The sequence below is a fragment of the Lactuca sativa genome, chromosome 1, assembly GCF_002870075.4.
Source record: "Lactuca sativa cultivar Salinas chromosome 1, Lsat_Salinas_v11, whole genome shotgun sequence".
Taxonomy (NCBI): domain Eukaryota; kingdom Viridiplantae; phylum Streptophyta; class Magnoliopsida; order Asterales; family Asteraceae; genus Lactuca; species Lactuca sativa.
Genome location: NC_056623.2, coordinates 150,259,376 through 150,274,375, shown reverse-complemented (window position 1 = coordinate 150,274,375; position 15,000 = coordinate 150,259,376). Strand labels below are relative to the sequence as shown.

The 15,000-nt window shown below is 36.9% G+C and overlaps 1 long non-coding RNA gene across 1 annotated transcript; it reads left to right on the top strand.

The window, feature by feature from the left end:
* The first annotated feature begins 12,239 nt into the window (after positions 1 to 12,239).
* Positions 12,240 to 14,713, top strand: LOC122196511 (uncharacterized). Its single transcript, XR_006188353.2, has 4 exons — positions 12,240 to 12,520; positions 12,829 to 12,937; positions 13,932 to 14,011; positions 14,280 to 14,713. It is a non-coding gene; the product is annotated as an uncharacterized LOC122196511 (long non-coding RNA).
* The last annotated feature ends 287 nt before the right edge of the window (positions 14,714 to 15,000 follow it).

Below are 15,000 nucleotides of genomic sequence, written 5' to 3'. Positions count from 1 at the left end.
AATTTTACAATGCGATGCCCCAAAATAACCAAAAAAACAAATAGATAAGCACACACACAACCAACCTTGTGGTGGCCAACGATGGTACAAGGCGGCAGCCACCACTTCACGGTAATAATGGTGGCTTTCATGGTTTTCTGGCCAAACAAAACACACACACACCCTCATACCATAAATACACATACACACAAATTTTGTTTCTTGCAAATGGACCCAGCCACCCACCTGGTAGTGTACGGCGGCGATAGCGACACGGGAAGGCAAATAGCAGTAACGTTGACGGCGACAGTGGGACAACCGACGGTAGCGGCGGCGAATGGAGCTGGAAGAAGAAGATAAGAGGGTGGGCAACTCCCACCGGGAATTTCCGTAATGACGACATACCACAAACGAGTCTCCTATGGTCACCCAATGCCGTAGCGACTGATTGTGGCGATAAAGAGGTGGCAATTGGTGGCAGACTGAAAGGAAGAAGAAGAAGAAAGGTTGGCAACAACGAACCTATACCGGTGATCATCGGCTCCATCAACAGTGGTCTACTCTGACTTCAACTGGTAAGGAGGTGGATGGAGGGTCACGAGCGACGGTGGAAACAGCACCAGCAACTCCATTTCCTGGTGGTAGAGAGAACGCGAATTGGTTGGCTTCGATGGTCCTTGTCGTCGTTTGCTGATCGAAAACGGCATGGTGGTAGCACCGGTGGTGGAGGCATAAGGGTGGTGGTCGTGACTGCATCCTTTCCATATGGTTAGGGTTTGTAATACACTTATATATGGAGGCTGCATGAGAGGGTGACGGGTTTAACCCGTGCTCCTTCAAACTTCTATCCATCTTACCATTATCGGCCCCTCCCCACCAAATCTTTCCAATTTAAACTCAAAACTTACCTTTTAGCCCATGCCTCCATTAAATCTTCTCAACTTTAATACAATATTTACCATTCGACCCCGCTCTTCAAGATCCTTTTGCAATTTAAATCCAGAAATTATCTTTTTAACCCCAAAATCTCAATTATGACATATTTAGCCCTTCCTCGTCTTTTTCCTTCAAATTACATCAAAATTTACCCAAATAGTCCCTCCTCTAAGAAATAATTTCAATATAAGTCCAAAAACTACAAAACAAGCCCAATTGATTATCCTTTAGCCATATGTTCAAATATTCTTTCCAGTACGAATCCCGAAGGCACTCTTTAGACCTCCAAAACCGATTATAATGCCAGTTACACACTTTTTCACTAAACCCTTATATATATATATATATATATACATATATATACATATATATATATATACATATATATATACACACACATAGGAATAAAATAATACTTAAGACACATCTTCATATATATATATATATATATATATATATATATATATATATATATATATATATAGGAATAAAATAATACTTAAAACACATCTTCATATTTTAGGTTTTATCATGGAAACGGGGTGTTACAACTCTCCCACACTTAATTTAGATTTAGTCCTTGAAATCATGCTTTACCACTCCTGACACGACAAACAACTTGTGCAACACGGCCACAAACACAAGCATACCCTAGCTTTTCCAAGGCAACTAAAACCATCCATCCCAGGGTTCTAAAACCCGAAGGTGAACGAATTATTTAGAGCATGATCACATGCGTCAAATCCTGACGTCACCAAATCCAAGGCTAAAAGTGATTGCTACATGACCAATGGTAGCCTTATATCACAAACAACCTTAAGAAGTCAATTGGTTATTTGATCTCACAACTGTAGTGCATTCCTACAGTCTATCACTGGCTCAACCAGGTCTAATTAATCTGAGGAAATCCATAACCTAATTTATGGATTTGCCACGCCCTCACTTCTGCACATAAACTGGTGGGTACTATTGTTCCTTATGCGATTTAACAAAACTCCCATGCTATCTACCAACATTGTGAATGCTATGGCTACACCCACAGTCTTACAACACTCTGTCACTATCTGCTAACCTCATGAATGCTACGGCTACTCCCACAGACTTACAACATTCTAGCACTATCTAACCGCTAGTGAATGTTACGACTACCCCCGCAGTCTTACAACACTTTCCATCATTTGTGGCTGCTTGTGAATGCTACGGCTACCCCCGTAGTCTTTCAACACTTTCCATACTATCTGGCTGCTTGTGAATGTTACGTCTACCCTCGTAGTCTTACAAAACTATCCATATCGGGTCGAACACGCACTCGACCTAACACTCAACTGAACATGAATTCTAATTGGACCTCTAACATGGTCCCCTAAACTTGTTATCCAATGGCAAGGAAAACGTGAACTAAATGTTGGAATGTTTTCTGAACTCCCAACTCACCCAATCCTCAACCAAGACAACCACTCGACCGTCTTCATCCCTGATGGGGATGTGAAACTCATCCTTGTTTCACACCTATTTCTGCTCCTGAATACCTAATCAGTTCTCCCCCACATAGATTCGACAAAGCCTTCATGGCACGTGAAAATTTAAGGATTCCCAATCCTTCTTGCTTTCTAATAGACCACTAATGACAACCTGAGCTTACCAATGCTAGCGATCAATTACCAGTTAAACCCTAAGATCGCCCATCCTCTAAAATCTTGAAGAGTACTCTTAAAATACGGTCCATTTTGACACCTTAATCCACCTCCCATGCTGGTAACTGGAGGCCTTAATCTTCACCTTGGCTGATGAATCCTCATTCCCACTTCCATTCTTGCAGCACCACTGAACTCTATCGAACACATCCTATGCGAAAAAATACAATTCTCTTGAACATTCAATAACCAAACAACTATGCATCTAACACCTGCACCTGGCACCACCATCTTTACGCCACCACTCTTTTCCTAGCAATGGTAGTGCCCTGAACTCCAAAGTCCTTCCATAGGCAATTGTCGACCATACCCGAACAATTGATTGAACCACTGACCTCTGACTTCACTGGAGAACTATCCCACTAATTCTTGACCACAGATCTTCTAAATAATACTTCTGAACAGATTACTAACAAAGACCCAGAACGTTAATGGTATACGGGGAACCCACTCTGCAAGTTACATCCATTTATAGGTTCCTCAAAGACTTCTCGGCATCAAGAATGGCATATATAACAATCCTTGATAATCTAGACAATAACATAAAACCAACCCGAGATCTACTTAGTCAAACGCAATCGGAAATTCCAAAGTGAAAATTTTTTTTGACAACCACCTAGAAGTAGCAGAAAACATACACTTGTAGTCGTCTGAAGGATTCTTGATCACCTCTTCCTGAGATACCTCTACTATCCTAAGGACATGGTACAAAAACTCCCTTCCGATCTTGATGACAGGAACTAACTATAGGATCCTTCTTCCTACAGGATTCTAACAATCCACAGACCTAGGGTTTCAGATGAACCCCTAACTGCCCCGTGACAGTTCTGGCCCGAAAGGCCTCGAGACGACTACCAAGAGCTCCCATAGTTCCTTCCTTGGCTGAACGAAAAGCCACCGAGGTCAATTCCAAACTTTGCGAGTAATCTCTAATGATATGAACTCCTACGATCGCATCATTTGCCAGATCCTGCTCTTGAGAAGGAACTAGAATCTGAATCCCATTCTTGAGTGCTCAATACCATACCAAACTAACATCCAAGAGATCCAAATATACCCAAGAATCCTTATCCCACAGGCTTCCTGGATTCTCCAAGAGTCTCCCCGATTCGAGAATGGATCATGTGCTTTCAGTAGTATGGGCCCAATACTACCTTCCACACCTATTCGTACTTTCCTTAAGAATCATCCTGAATCCTTCAAGTCACCCTCTCAAATTGATAACCTGAATGCTGGCTTACAGCGCAACCAAATCGACTAAATCACATCCTAGGCTTTCCTAGGTTACGTAACTCACCCACTCCTCAGCTGCTGAAGGATTCCCAATAATGTCAACGAGCTACCTTTTGAATATAGCTACATGCAACAGAGAACAGGTAATCCTTCGAGTAACAGACTCAATCCTAGAATGGTTAGACTCAGACAAGAGTTGCAGAATAGGGCCAAGTCCATCACTCTGAGATTATACAGTCTGTGTCACATGTGACCTAGCATATTCACTTAATAGCTATCTCACATTTCTAAGAGTCCCACAAAGCACAAAGCAAGCAAGATTCAGACAATGGAAAAACTAACCAACATACTCCAAATCAAGCCATTCTATTCAGCTATCTGAATCATACTAACAGGCAATTCTAAGGGCTCAAACAATCAGGCATAACCTAAACAGGCCATCCTATCACTAACTAATCAGAACTAGCATGCATGTCCACAAGCTCATACAATATGCATACAAGGCATCCTTCCTAGATCATCAGCCCTAATCTAGCATGCAGTTCACATATTCTCAAATCATATCATAACATAACATGTATGGGTATGTTGGGGAAAACTTACTTGTTCTTTATTAAAACTCTTAATTTTAATTTTAGAAAAATTCTTTTTCTTGTAAAAAATTTCAAACCCTAGATTTGAGTCCAGATATACCCAAAAGTGTGTCTGAATCCCTCAAACCAGGGCTCTGATACCAACTTGTAACATCCCAAAATTCAAGACCAAACAAATCATTTTTAATTAAGTTATTATAAAACCAATTAGTATAGAAACATCAATAATAACATCCCATGTCAAAACCAAAGTGTTAATAATCAAACATGTTAACATAAAAAAAATATCAGTGTGTAATCCTAGAGATCTCATGTGTGGGAACATAGTGTGATGCTCAATGATCATACCAACTCCTTTCCTTTTGAAAATGAAGTACCTAAAACCAAAAATTTAAACCGTAAACATGAATCTTAGTGAGTTCCTCATTATACCACATACCATACAATACACATACTGCCTAGCATATCCGGGTGCTGCCCTACCCCTTCGTTCTCTTTCAACCAGTAACCGTCTAGCATATCTGGGTGTTGGCCTCCCCTTCAGTCTTTTTCAACCGGATAACTTCCTAGCATATATGGATGTTGACCTCCCCTTCGGTCTGTTTCAACCGGATAACTGCCTAGCATATATGGATGCTGGCCTCCCCTTCGGTCTGTTTCAACCGGATAACTGTGTAGCATATTTGTGTGTTGGCCTCCCTTTCAGTCTCTTTCAACCGGATAACTGCGTAGCATATATGAGTGTTGGCCTCCCATTCGATCTATTTCAACTGGGTAACAGGGACTATTTCACCCCTACCACTACCACATAATATCATAGGATACTAGCACAAAAAACATAATAGATAATGGCATACCAGACAATTATCACACAAACAATTATCTAACAAACAACTCCTACTAGTAGGTCGTCATTGTGGCCTTATACCCACATCTATTGGAAGATAACTCACCTCGCACTGCTGAAGTCCTGCAGACAAAGCCCTAGCTGTTGAATGATAGATTCCCGAACTATCAACACTAAAACAACACCCAATTAATAATTGGGTTCCACTACATCATCATAAGTCCATGCTTGGGCTAAAATACTAGTTTACCCCCATCTTAGCTTGATTCAAGCCCAAGGCCCAATCCAAAGCCCCAAAAGTCAAACTATGAACCAATGCCCAACATATGGCCCAATTTTCCAATTTGGGCACAAATCTCTACAAGGTCTTACCCTAAGACCCAACCATTTAGTGCGGCTGGCATTCCAATGGTCCAACCTCTCATAATCCTCAAGGCCGAGTTATGGCCCATCTATGGCCCAATTTTCCGAATTAGGCCCAAAACCTCAAATAGGCCTTACCCTAAAGCCCATTCATATACTCTTATTGATGGGTTTTACACAAAAATAACATCCTATGTGCTCATGAAAACCCTAATGCTTGGATCTAGGCTTCTCTATTGTACATGTTATTCATCCAATACTTGTAAACCCTAGATCTAGTGTACATAATCGAAATTAACATAGTGAAACAGATCTAGATGCTTACCTCTTGTTGAAATCTTGAATCTTCTTATCCTTGGAGCTTAGAGTCACAAATGTCACTCCTCTAATGGCTTACAAACACCAAAAGCAAGAGAATAATTTTGGAGAGAGGTTGGAGGCTCTAGAATTCAGCTCTAGTACTCTTAAAAGAAGGGGTAGCCGATTTCTGAAACCTAAAGGGTCTATTTATACTTGTGCTGCTAGGGTTTCAGTTAAAACCCTAATTGAATAGCTTAGGCCTTAAGCAGTCCAAAGAATCTTCTAGAATAAGGCCTTGGACGAAATCTAGATGGGTTCCTACCCTTAATTTCGTCCACCCCTTAATCATAAGGATTCTCAGCCCAAAATCAACTATCACACAATTGACAGTTCCAGTCCCTTTTATTTAATTAATCTCTTTTATCCACAAAATTAATTCAGTTAATGTCACAACTGGAAATTTTGTGTCATGTAATCTATACACTCAAGCTAATGTGAATCAAAAGCTTAAGAACATGTGTAACACCTATGATTATGACATCAAAAACTTCAATCAAATACATCATACAAAGTACTACAAATAGTCATCAAACAATTGGAGACCTTAGAAGTCCTTGTTTAAGTCCATTTTGGACTAGGGCTCCCTTATTGGATCGAAATGGACCAATAAGCTTCCAATTAGACTATCATGGGCTTAGAACCCTAATTGGGCTCTAATTGGACCCACACTAATTTATTTCAACATTTTGGGGCATGTTGGGCCTAGGATGAAATGAATTAAAAGCCTTGATACATGAATAACCTAAACTAGTCTAATAAAAATATAAAAATCCCACCACATTCTTTTAGACTTAAAACATACCCAAGATTAACTCTAATATTGGGCTTAGGGGCAAAGGCCCAAATTTTTCCTTTTCCCTCCAAATTCTCGGCCCAATGCCCAAGCCCAAGAGGAAATGGAAGAGTTGACTTAATGCATGCCACCTCATTATTAACCAAAGGGTATCTATGCATGGAACTCATACTTCCAAGCACATATCACTTCAAATATCACTTCTCTTCTCTCCTCTCTCTCACTCTCGGCCACATTCAAACACACACACAAAAATTTACTCATTCTTCTCTCAAAGAAACTCTCTCCTTTCCTCTCCATAATTTCGAGATTCTAAGAAGCTTTCAAGAGGATCTTTCAAGCTAATCATCATCTTAGGTAAGTATTTACTTATATCCATGATCTAGCTACTTCATTCCATCAAAAACCTCTTCTAAATCTATTCCAACTTGTGATCATGCACCTTAGAAGTCGCCAAACTCGAGATCTACCAAGGAAAGGTGCTAAGGCCGAAAAATCACTTCATTTTCTTCCATCTTTTCTTCAAAAACCGAAAGCTTTAAACAAGGTGAGATTCATACCCCCTATTTTCTGTTTTTATGAGTTTTGTGGGGGGGGGGGGAATACAAGTGAAAGTGTAGATCTATATGTGTTTTGTATGCCTTGTATGATTTCCATGCTTATATGTGTGCTTTTGTGTGTTATAATGTTGGATCTAGCCATAAAACCCCTCAAAACCGAGATATACCTTATGTTAAATGATTTTAGCACCAAATATATTTCTACATACAAAGTGTTTCTAGAAAAATAGCTAAATGGCTTAGTAACAATTTCTTTGGGCTAAAAACACAATTTTTGGACCTAAAATGTGAAAAATACAAAATTAAGGGCCCAAATTGACATATCACGAATTCTGATGGATGAGGTGTGTCAAAACAGTTTCAATAAAACAATTTCTGGAAATATACTCATTTAGAGGATTAAAAACATAAATTTCAAGCTTAATGGGCTAAAAATGACATTTTCGGCCCAATGAGGCCCATTATGCGAGATTTTCTGTTTTGGAGGGCCAAAACTGTGTTTTTCTGTAAAACAGTGGACTATAAGTGTTCCAAGTCCTTTTCAAAGGTTTAAATGCTTTTTAAATTTAAAAAGGACCAAAGTTGCAAAAATTTTACAATTTGGGCCAAAATTGTCAAAGTTGCGAAAAAGAAAGGTTATAACCGAGAAAACTGAAATTTCAGGGACTTAAACTGTTTTCATTGAAAAATATGCTGAAAAATATCAATTTCAATAATTTTTGGTGTTAAAATGTCAAGAAAATTGATTTAAGGACCAAACCGGAAAGTATTTAATTAAAGGGTTGAAAAAGTAAATTTTACAAACAATGAGGGGCTGAAAACAGAAAACTTTCAAGGCTGATTCAATACACGCAATTTGATCAAATGTTGGCACCGCGACTATCGACGAAATACAATACATTACAATACCAAAAGTCGTTGTTAAACGAATTGGTTCGGTCTCGAACCAATAAAAATCCGAAACTACTAACACGACGACACTACGACACTACGATTCATACAAGTAATGTTTGGGAATTCAATATACATGCGAGTGTGCACAGACGTCTACGCACCATCTTTGGGCCCCAAAAGTGTAAAATCTTGTTTGTTGGGCCTAGCTAGCCCAATGACCTGATCTTAAGGCCCAAAGACCTCTATCTTACGAAGTGTTGGGTTTTACCGACCTGACACAACGTAAAAGGACTTTCAATGGCTTGTATACTACTGGTCCCCAAGGGTCCTTTGGTATTGCTAGTAAAGTCTACATTTCATGCGAGGCGGGTCTGGGACCCCTCGTACATTTTTATCCCCAACCGGTTAATGGAGTCATCGAGGCCTTCGTGTCCTCTTTCTCTTCGGATGTGGGACTACACATAGTCAGGGCGATTGGATAACGTGATTAGTACGGACGACGCCTACGGGATCGTTAGTATAGCTATAAACTGGTCGTTTGTGTAATGCGTGTTTGTAGCAAATAATCATGCTCAAAAATAATCCAACGTCGCCTGGGACTGACACTACGCGCTATGCAATGGTTTCAATGTGACTTCATGGAATTCAAGGAATTAGGAAAACATCGGGTTTTCCTAGGGTTTTCAATACATACAGATTTGAAATGCATACAACTTCAATGAACAATTTTTTTTTTCAAGTATAGAAACAAGCAAGCATACCTATGGATCTTCACAAACGTTTTCAAAAGCTTTTCTTTTCAGAAAATATCGGATTTTCTGGTGGTTTTGAACGATACGAAACATTGTTTATCTTCAAATACCGCTTATGAACTCACCAACATTTCATATGTTGACGTTTTTCAAAATACTTGTATTCTCAGGGAACCAGTGAAACAGAGGAAATCATGTTCAGTGATGGCTAGCAGTTTATTTATGAATCGAACAATTTATTTTTGGGAATGTAATGTTTAAACAATGTATTTCATGTAAACCCTACTGGTTGTACTCTATTAATGCATGGTGACGAATGTTGTTACGTTTCATATATATATACAATGTTATGGTATTTAATTGAGTCACGACAGCCCCCGAACGTTTCCGCCGCCTGGTTCGGGGGTGTGACAGTTAAAACCCTAATTAATCCCATTTATTCTCAAGGTGACCTCTTCCTTATTCACGTGCTAGGTCATGCAAAACTGGTTGTACCAGGGAGGTAAGGAGTGAAGGATGATGTCGATTGACAGCTCGTCATCGAAGTTAACATTTAACTTCAGCAGGCGATCAACATATCTTTGCATCTTTTGCAAATGAGCGGTAAGGGACTCTCCATTACCCATTTTGGCAGTGATCATCGAAGTGATGATCTCATACCTTTCTTGCCTCGTGCTTTGGTGGTAACGGTCCAACAAGTCTTGATGCATTTCATAGGGATACATGTCCTCATAGGACTTTTAGAGTTCTACACTCATGGTCGCTAGCATGATGCAATGGACTTTTGTGGCATCACGCTCATGGGCCTTACAGGCACCGATCTCTTCAGCAGTCACAATGTTAATGTTGATCTCCTTCAGCTTTTCATCTAGGACATACTCTTTGTCTTCATAACTAGTGACCATTCGGATGTTACAGATCCAATCATTGAAATTGGACCCGTCAAAGATCACTCTCCCACACAAGTTCATGAGTGAGGATGAGCCGGAGGAGTTCGAGCCGGAAGCATTGTTGACGTTCGACATCTGAAAAGGAAAAAGAAAAAAGTTTGATTATAAGTGAATCCCCAATTAAACACCCAAATGAGAAATTAGGGCTGGGATCCAACAACATTATTTACAAATTAGAAGAGGGATGTCGTAAGCTAACAAATAAATAATTTGAAGGTAAGTGAATGACGATTCACTAATTCTCCACCATGAAAAACGAAAAAGAGATTAAGTTTTAAATGTATTGAAAACTCCTAGATCTTTTGAGATTCCTTGAACTTTTCAATGACATGTTTAAATCTCGATATGCCCCTCAAGTTTGTGTCTAGGATGCCGCAGATCACAAAGCAGGTGTAAATAACCATGCAAATATACATGGTGCCCTCATTGTTACAATCACCTATTTGATGTACCGGTTAACCACACACGACCCATCGAACTATGACAAACAATGAATCACCCTTTGCCACCTTTGCTTATAACCAATTAGCGTGCCGGTTAACCACGCACACTCCACTAACGTCTTAGCAAGGGTACAAAGTGTAATTTCATGGAATTACATCAAATTCACTTTTGCCTAAAGTAACTAAGATTGGGAATTTTCGAAAAACATTTAGTTACTTTTATAGTTCATTATACTTATTAATGAGGAAACGGTTGCCCTATCCTACCCGTTCGGCTAACAACCATCCACCTATCAAGGAAACGGTGGGTGAGAGGGGACACCCATTAAACAACCATTTTATAGGCCATAACCTTATACCCCCCTTATAGATCAGCTTCATGAATGAGGCCTACTAACGGTAAGACTAGCATTTTAAGTTATACAGATATGTGTGTGTGTGTGTGTATATATATATATATATATATATATATATATATATACATATATCTTGTAATAATATAATAGTATAAGGTTGAATTTTAAACTTGTAAAATTCTAGGGTTTGAAATTTAAATAGTTAAAATTAAACTTTTAATCATAAAATTTAAATTTCAAGACTCGAGGACAAGTTTTGAACTCTTCAAAACATAAAGGAACAAATAGCAAATAATTTTAAATCAAACAATTAATTTAATGATTATCTAAATTTTACCTAACCAATTTTATTTACAAGATAATTCAACAATTAATTCAAATAATCAAATACTATCAAATAAGGAATTTATTATTCAAACAATTGGTAATTATCTTTTGTTCTGGTAAGGATAATCATAAAACAGTGACAAAATTCAGATTTTATTAGCCAAAAACGATTTGGGTAATTGTCCTTAAGCAAAACAGCAAGAAATTTCGAAAATCCCTTTGTCTGACGCTCCGACTCACCGAGTCACTAACTGGACTCGCCGAGTCCAGATAGTGACTTGCTGAGTCAGGTCGGACAGAAGGCTCAAAATCGATTTTCAGAGAGCATGAACACACAAGGCATCAATACAAAAAGAAACTAATCAAGGCTTTGATACCACTGATGGGTTTTACACAAAATAATATCCTATGTGCTCATGCAAACCCTAATGCTTGGATCTAGGCTTCTTTATTGTACATGCTATTCATCTAAGACTTGCAAACCCTAGATCTAGTGTATATAATCAAAATTAACATAGTGCAACAGATCTAGATGATTACCTCTTATTGAAATCTTGAATCTTCTTGTCCTTGGAGCTTAGAGTCACAAATGCCACTCCTTTAATGGCTTACAAACACCACAAGAAAGAGAATGATTTTGGAGAGACGTTGCAGGCTATAGAATTCGGCTCTAGTACTCTTAGAAGAAGGGGTAGCCGATTTCTGAAGTCTAAGGGGTCTATTTATACTTGTGCTGCTAGGATTTCTATCAAAATCCTAATTGGATAGCTTAGGCCTTAAGCAGTCCAAAGAATCTTCCAGAATAAGGCCTTGGACGAAATATAGATGGGTTCCCACCCTTAATTTTGTCCACCCCTTAATCATAAGGATTCTCAGCCCAAAATCAACTATCACACAATTGACAATTCCAGTCCCTTTTATTTATTTAATCTCTTTTAGCCATAAAATTAATTCTTAATTAATTATTGTCTAATATTAATTTATTTATATGATTTCTCTATTAATATATTATTCCACTACAAATAAAATTACATTTAGTGGCACAAGTTTTTAGTGACAAAATATTTTTGTGCCACCATAGTAGGTGTTTTAGTGGCACCTATTTTTATGACACCGTGCGTTTTTAAGGAATCAATTTTTGGTTCCCTCCTATTTTTCCCGCTCTTATGCCTAAATTTTTAAAGAAACAAATGTTTAGGGCAATGTTTTAAAGGGAAAAATTGATAAATATTCTCTCTAACTTTTCCCCTCGTCGCTCACCTCTGGTCAGCGCCTCGATCACCATCGCCCTCTCATTAGCAACCTTCACCGTTGGGACCTCGTCGTGGCTGTCACCTCCAACGTCGGTGACCAACTTGGAATGACTCTTCTGTTTGCTATCTCATATAGGTTTAGCTTCGTTCATATGCTCTCAGTTCTTCTACAGCTGCATATTCGAAGGTATCATTAGATTTAGTCATTAGATGTAATTGTTAATGTGTTTTTTACGAAGTCAAGAATTAGGTTAATTAGATGGTTTGGTGTCTGATTTTTGAAAGTTCTAAGGGTTTACTATCTTCAGAGCTTTTGATTTTATTTACAACCTTTGTGTTGGCAGAAGATATATGTCGTAATTAATGAGGATTAGTGGAGTTTTAGTTTTTCTTCAGAGATTCATGTGTTTCTTCTTTTTTCTGGCATTGTTATTGCAAGATATGAAGGGAGTGCATATTGTTGTGCTTTTTTTTATGTGAATTAGTACTCTGCAGTTTCATTTGTAGGTTGAGTGGATTGCTTTTTATGCTGGAACTCAAAGAATCGTAGCAGGATTATGACCACTAATTCTTAATTCACAAGCATCTACATGTATACAATCAGGTAAATTTCTCAAATTATCTTTAAGTTCAATATTATTATTTAGATTTGATTTGTTTGATTTTATCGGGTTTATATGTTTCTTTTCTTAATTTCTTATATTTTTCTCAGATATATTTTACTGCATTTTTATTTATGTTTTTGTATTTTATTTGTTTGATTAATGATTTTCGTAATTGATTTGTTTGAATTTGTTCTTGTATTTTTGGAGCAATTTACTTTTGTTAGTATTGCATGAGCTACATATAATTATCATAAAGTTCCTGCAATAATTCTTAAATGCTACATATTTTAGTGCGTGGCCATTTGTTTTTATGTTTAACTAATGCTAATGAATGTAGGCCTAATATAAAGTTAGACCTTTTTGGTCAAAACTTTCCATGTTTGTTATTAAATTAATTAATAATAATCACAAAGGCAAGAATATTTATCAATTGTCATATTTGCTCATACATACGACATAAATTCACCGTAGAAGAGTTATTCTTATTGGTTAATATTATTGTGTTTGTGGTTGTATGTTGATATATTTATCTTTTTAATCCATATGAAAGCATATACATGTCAGGATTGCACCAAGGACTTATCATGAAGTTAAATATAAATTTTCTATGCAATTAATAAATTGATTACAATGTAATTTTACAACTATATGAATTTCATCAATATCAATTTCAATTCAAGAGACATACAATCTTACATCTTTCTTAGTTATTGTTTTTACTTTCTGTACTTTATTATATAATGTGAGTTCTTAATGATTTTGACCTTTATTTTAGGGTAGAGAAACTCTTTTCTAGTTAGTAGTTAATGATACTTCAGTTCTATTTGATGTTGCTGATATAGCACTAGGTTCTAATGCATCTGAGTCTTTTGACTGTGGCTTGACCACCGAAAGACTAGACTTCTCATTAACAAATCGCTACTAATTTTTTTAGTGTGTTTTTACCGATTAATATCCTTTATAAAGCATCTTATTTTCATTTGATCTATATAGGTTTATTTTAAGGGTTATAGCATCTTTTTCTGAATGCATTCAAGAAGCCACAAAAATTGTCCTAGAAAGACTAGTTTGAGGTACTACTACAAAAATGGTCCATGTTGCTGGAAAAAATGACTAAAATGGTTCCTTAAAGAATTTGTTACAGAAATTGTCCATGTTACAGAAATAGTCTCTTTAAGAATCTGTTACATGTATACTCCTTGTTTCTTTCTGCTGTTTTTTATCCATTTTTTAGAAGGAATTCAAAAGATGGGTTGAATTCACACTATAAAATCTATGACATGGGAAATGAGTAATGATAAATTTCATTTTAGTGACAATATTATTCTAAATTTGTTGCAGGTTCTTGATAACTTTTCTATGGATCCTAATAATTCTCCTCTAGGAATTCATAGATCCCCATCTGAAAGTCATCATGACAATGGTAAATACTTTCAACTTGGATAACCAAGTGATCAATGATTCTTTTTATATGTCACGATTATTAGTGATATTCATATATATTTTTGTGACTTGTTATGGTTATTTTAAAAGAAATAAATGTAAGTGGGATAAAAAAAGAGGAGCAATTATACAAAGTTCATCTTCATGTCGACTTTCGTGTTTCTTTGTGAACTAGTATTTATATTGATGGTGTATTATCTTGAGTAGTTACTAGCACAATGTTTAGACTTATAATGCATCTTAGAAGATAGTTTTGTTTTATGTTTGAAAATATTATTGTAAGACAAGTTAAGTTTTAATTTAAATAATGTCTTTGTGTTTTTCTTTTATTATCTTAATTGTTTTTTTAATTTTATATTCAATTTAAATTTGTTTAAAAAATTGCACCTAAATTTTAAATATAAATGTTTTATAGTAAACAAATGCAACCGGAAATATAAAAATTAATTTTATTTGTAGCAATTATTTAGTAGCATAAAAAAAGTGCCACAAAAACTAAAAGGTGTTATTGTGGCATAAAAGTGCTATTAAAACCCGAAAGTGTTGCAGTGACACAATGAAAAAGTACCACTAAAAGCTTTTAGTGGCAGCGCTTTTAGTGACACTTTTTTTATGCCGC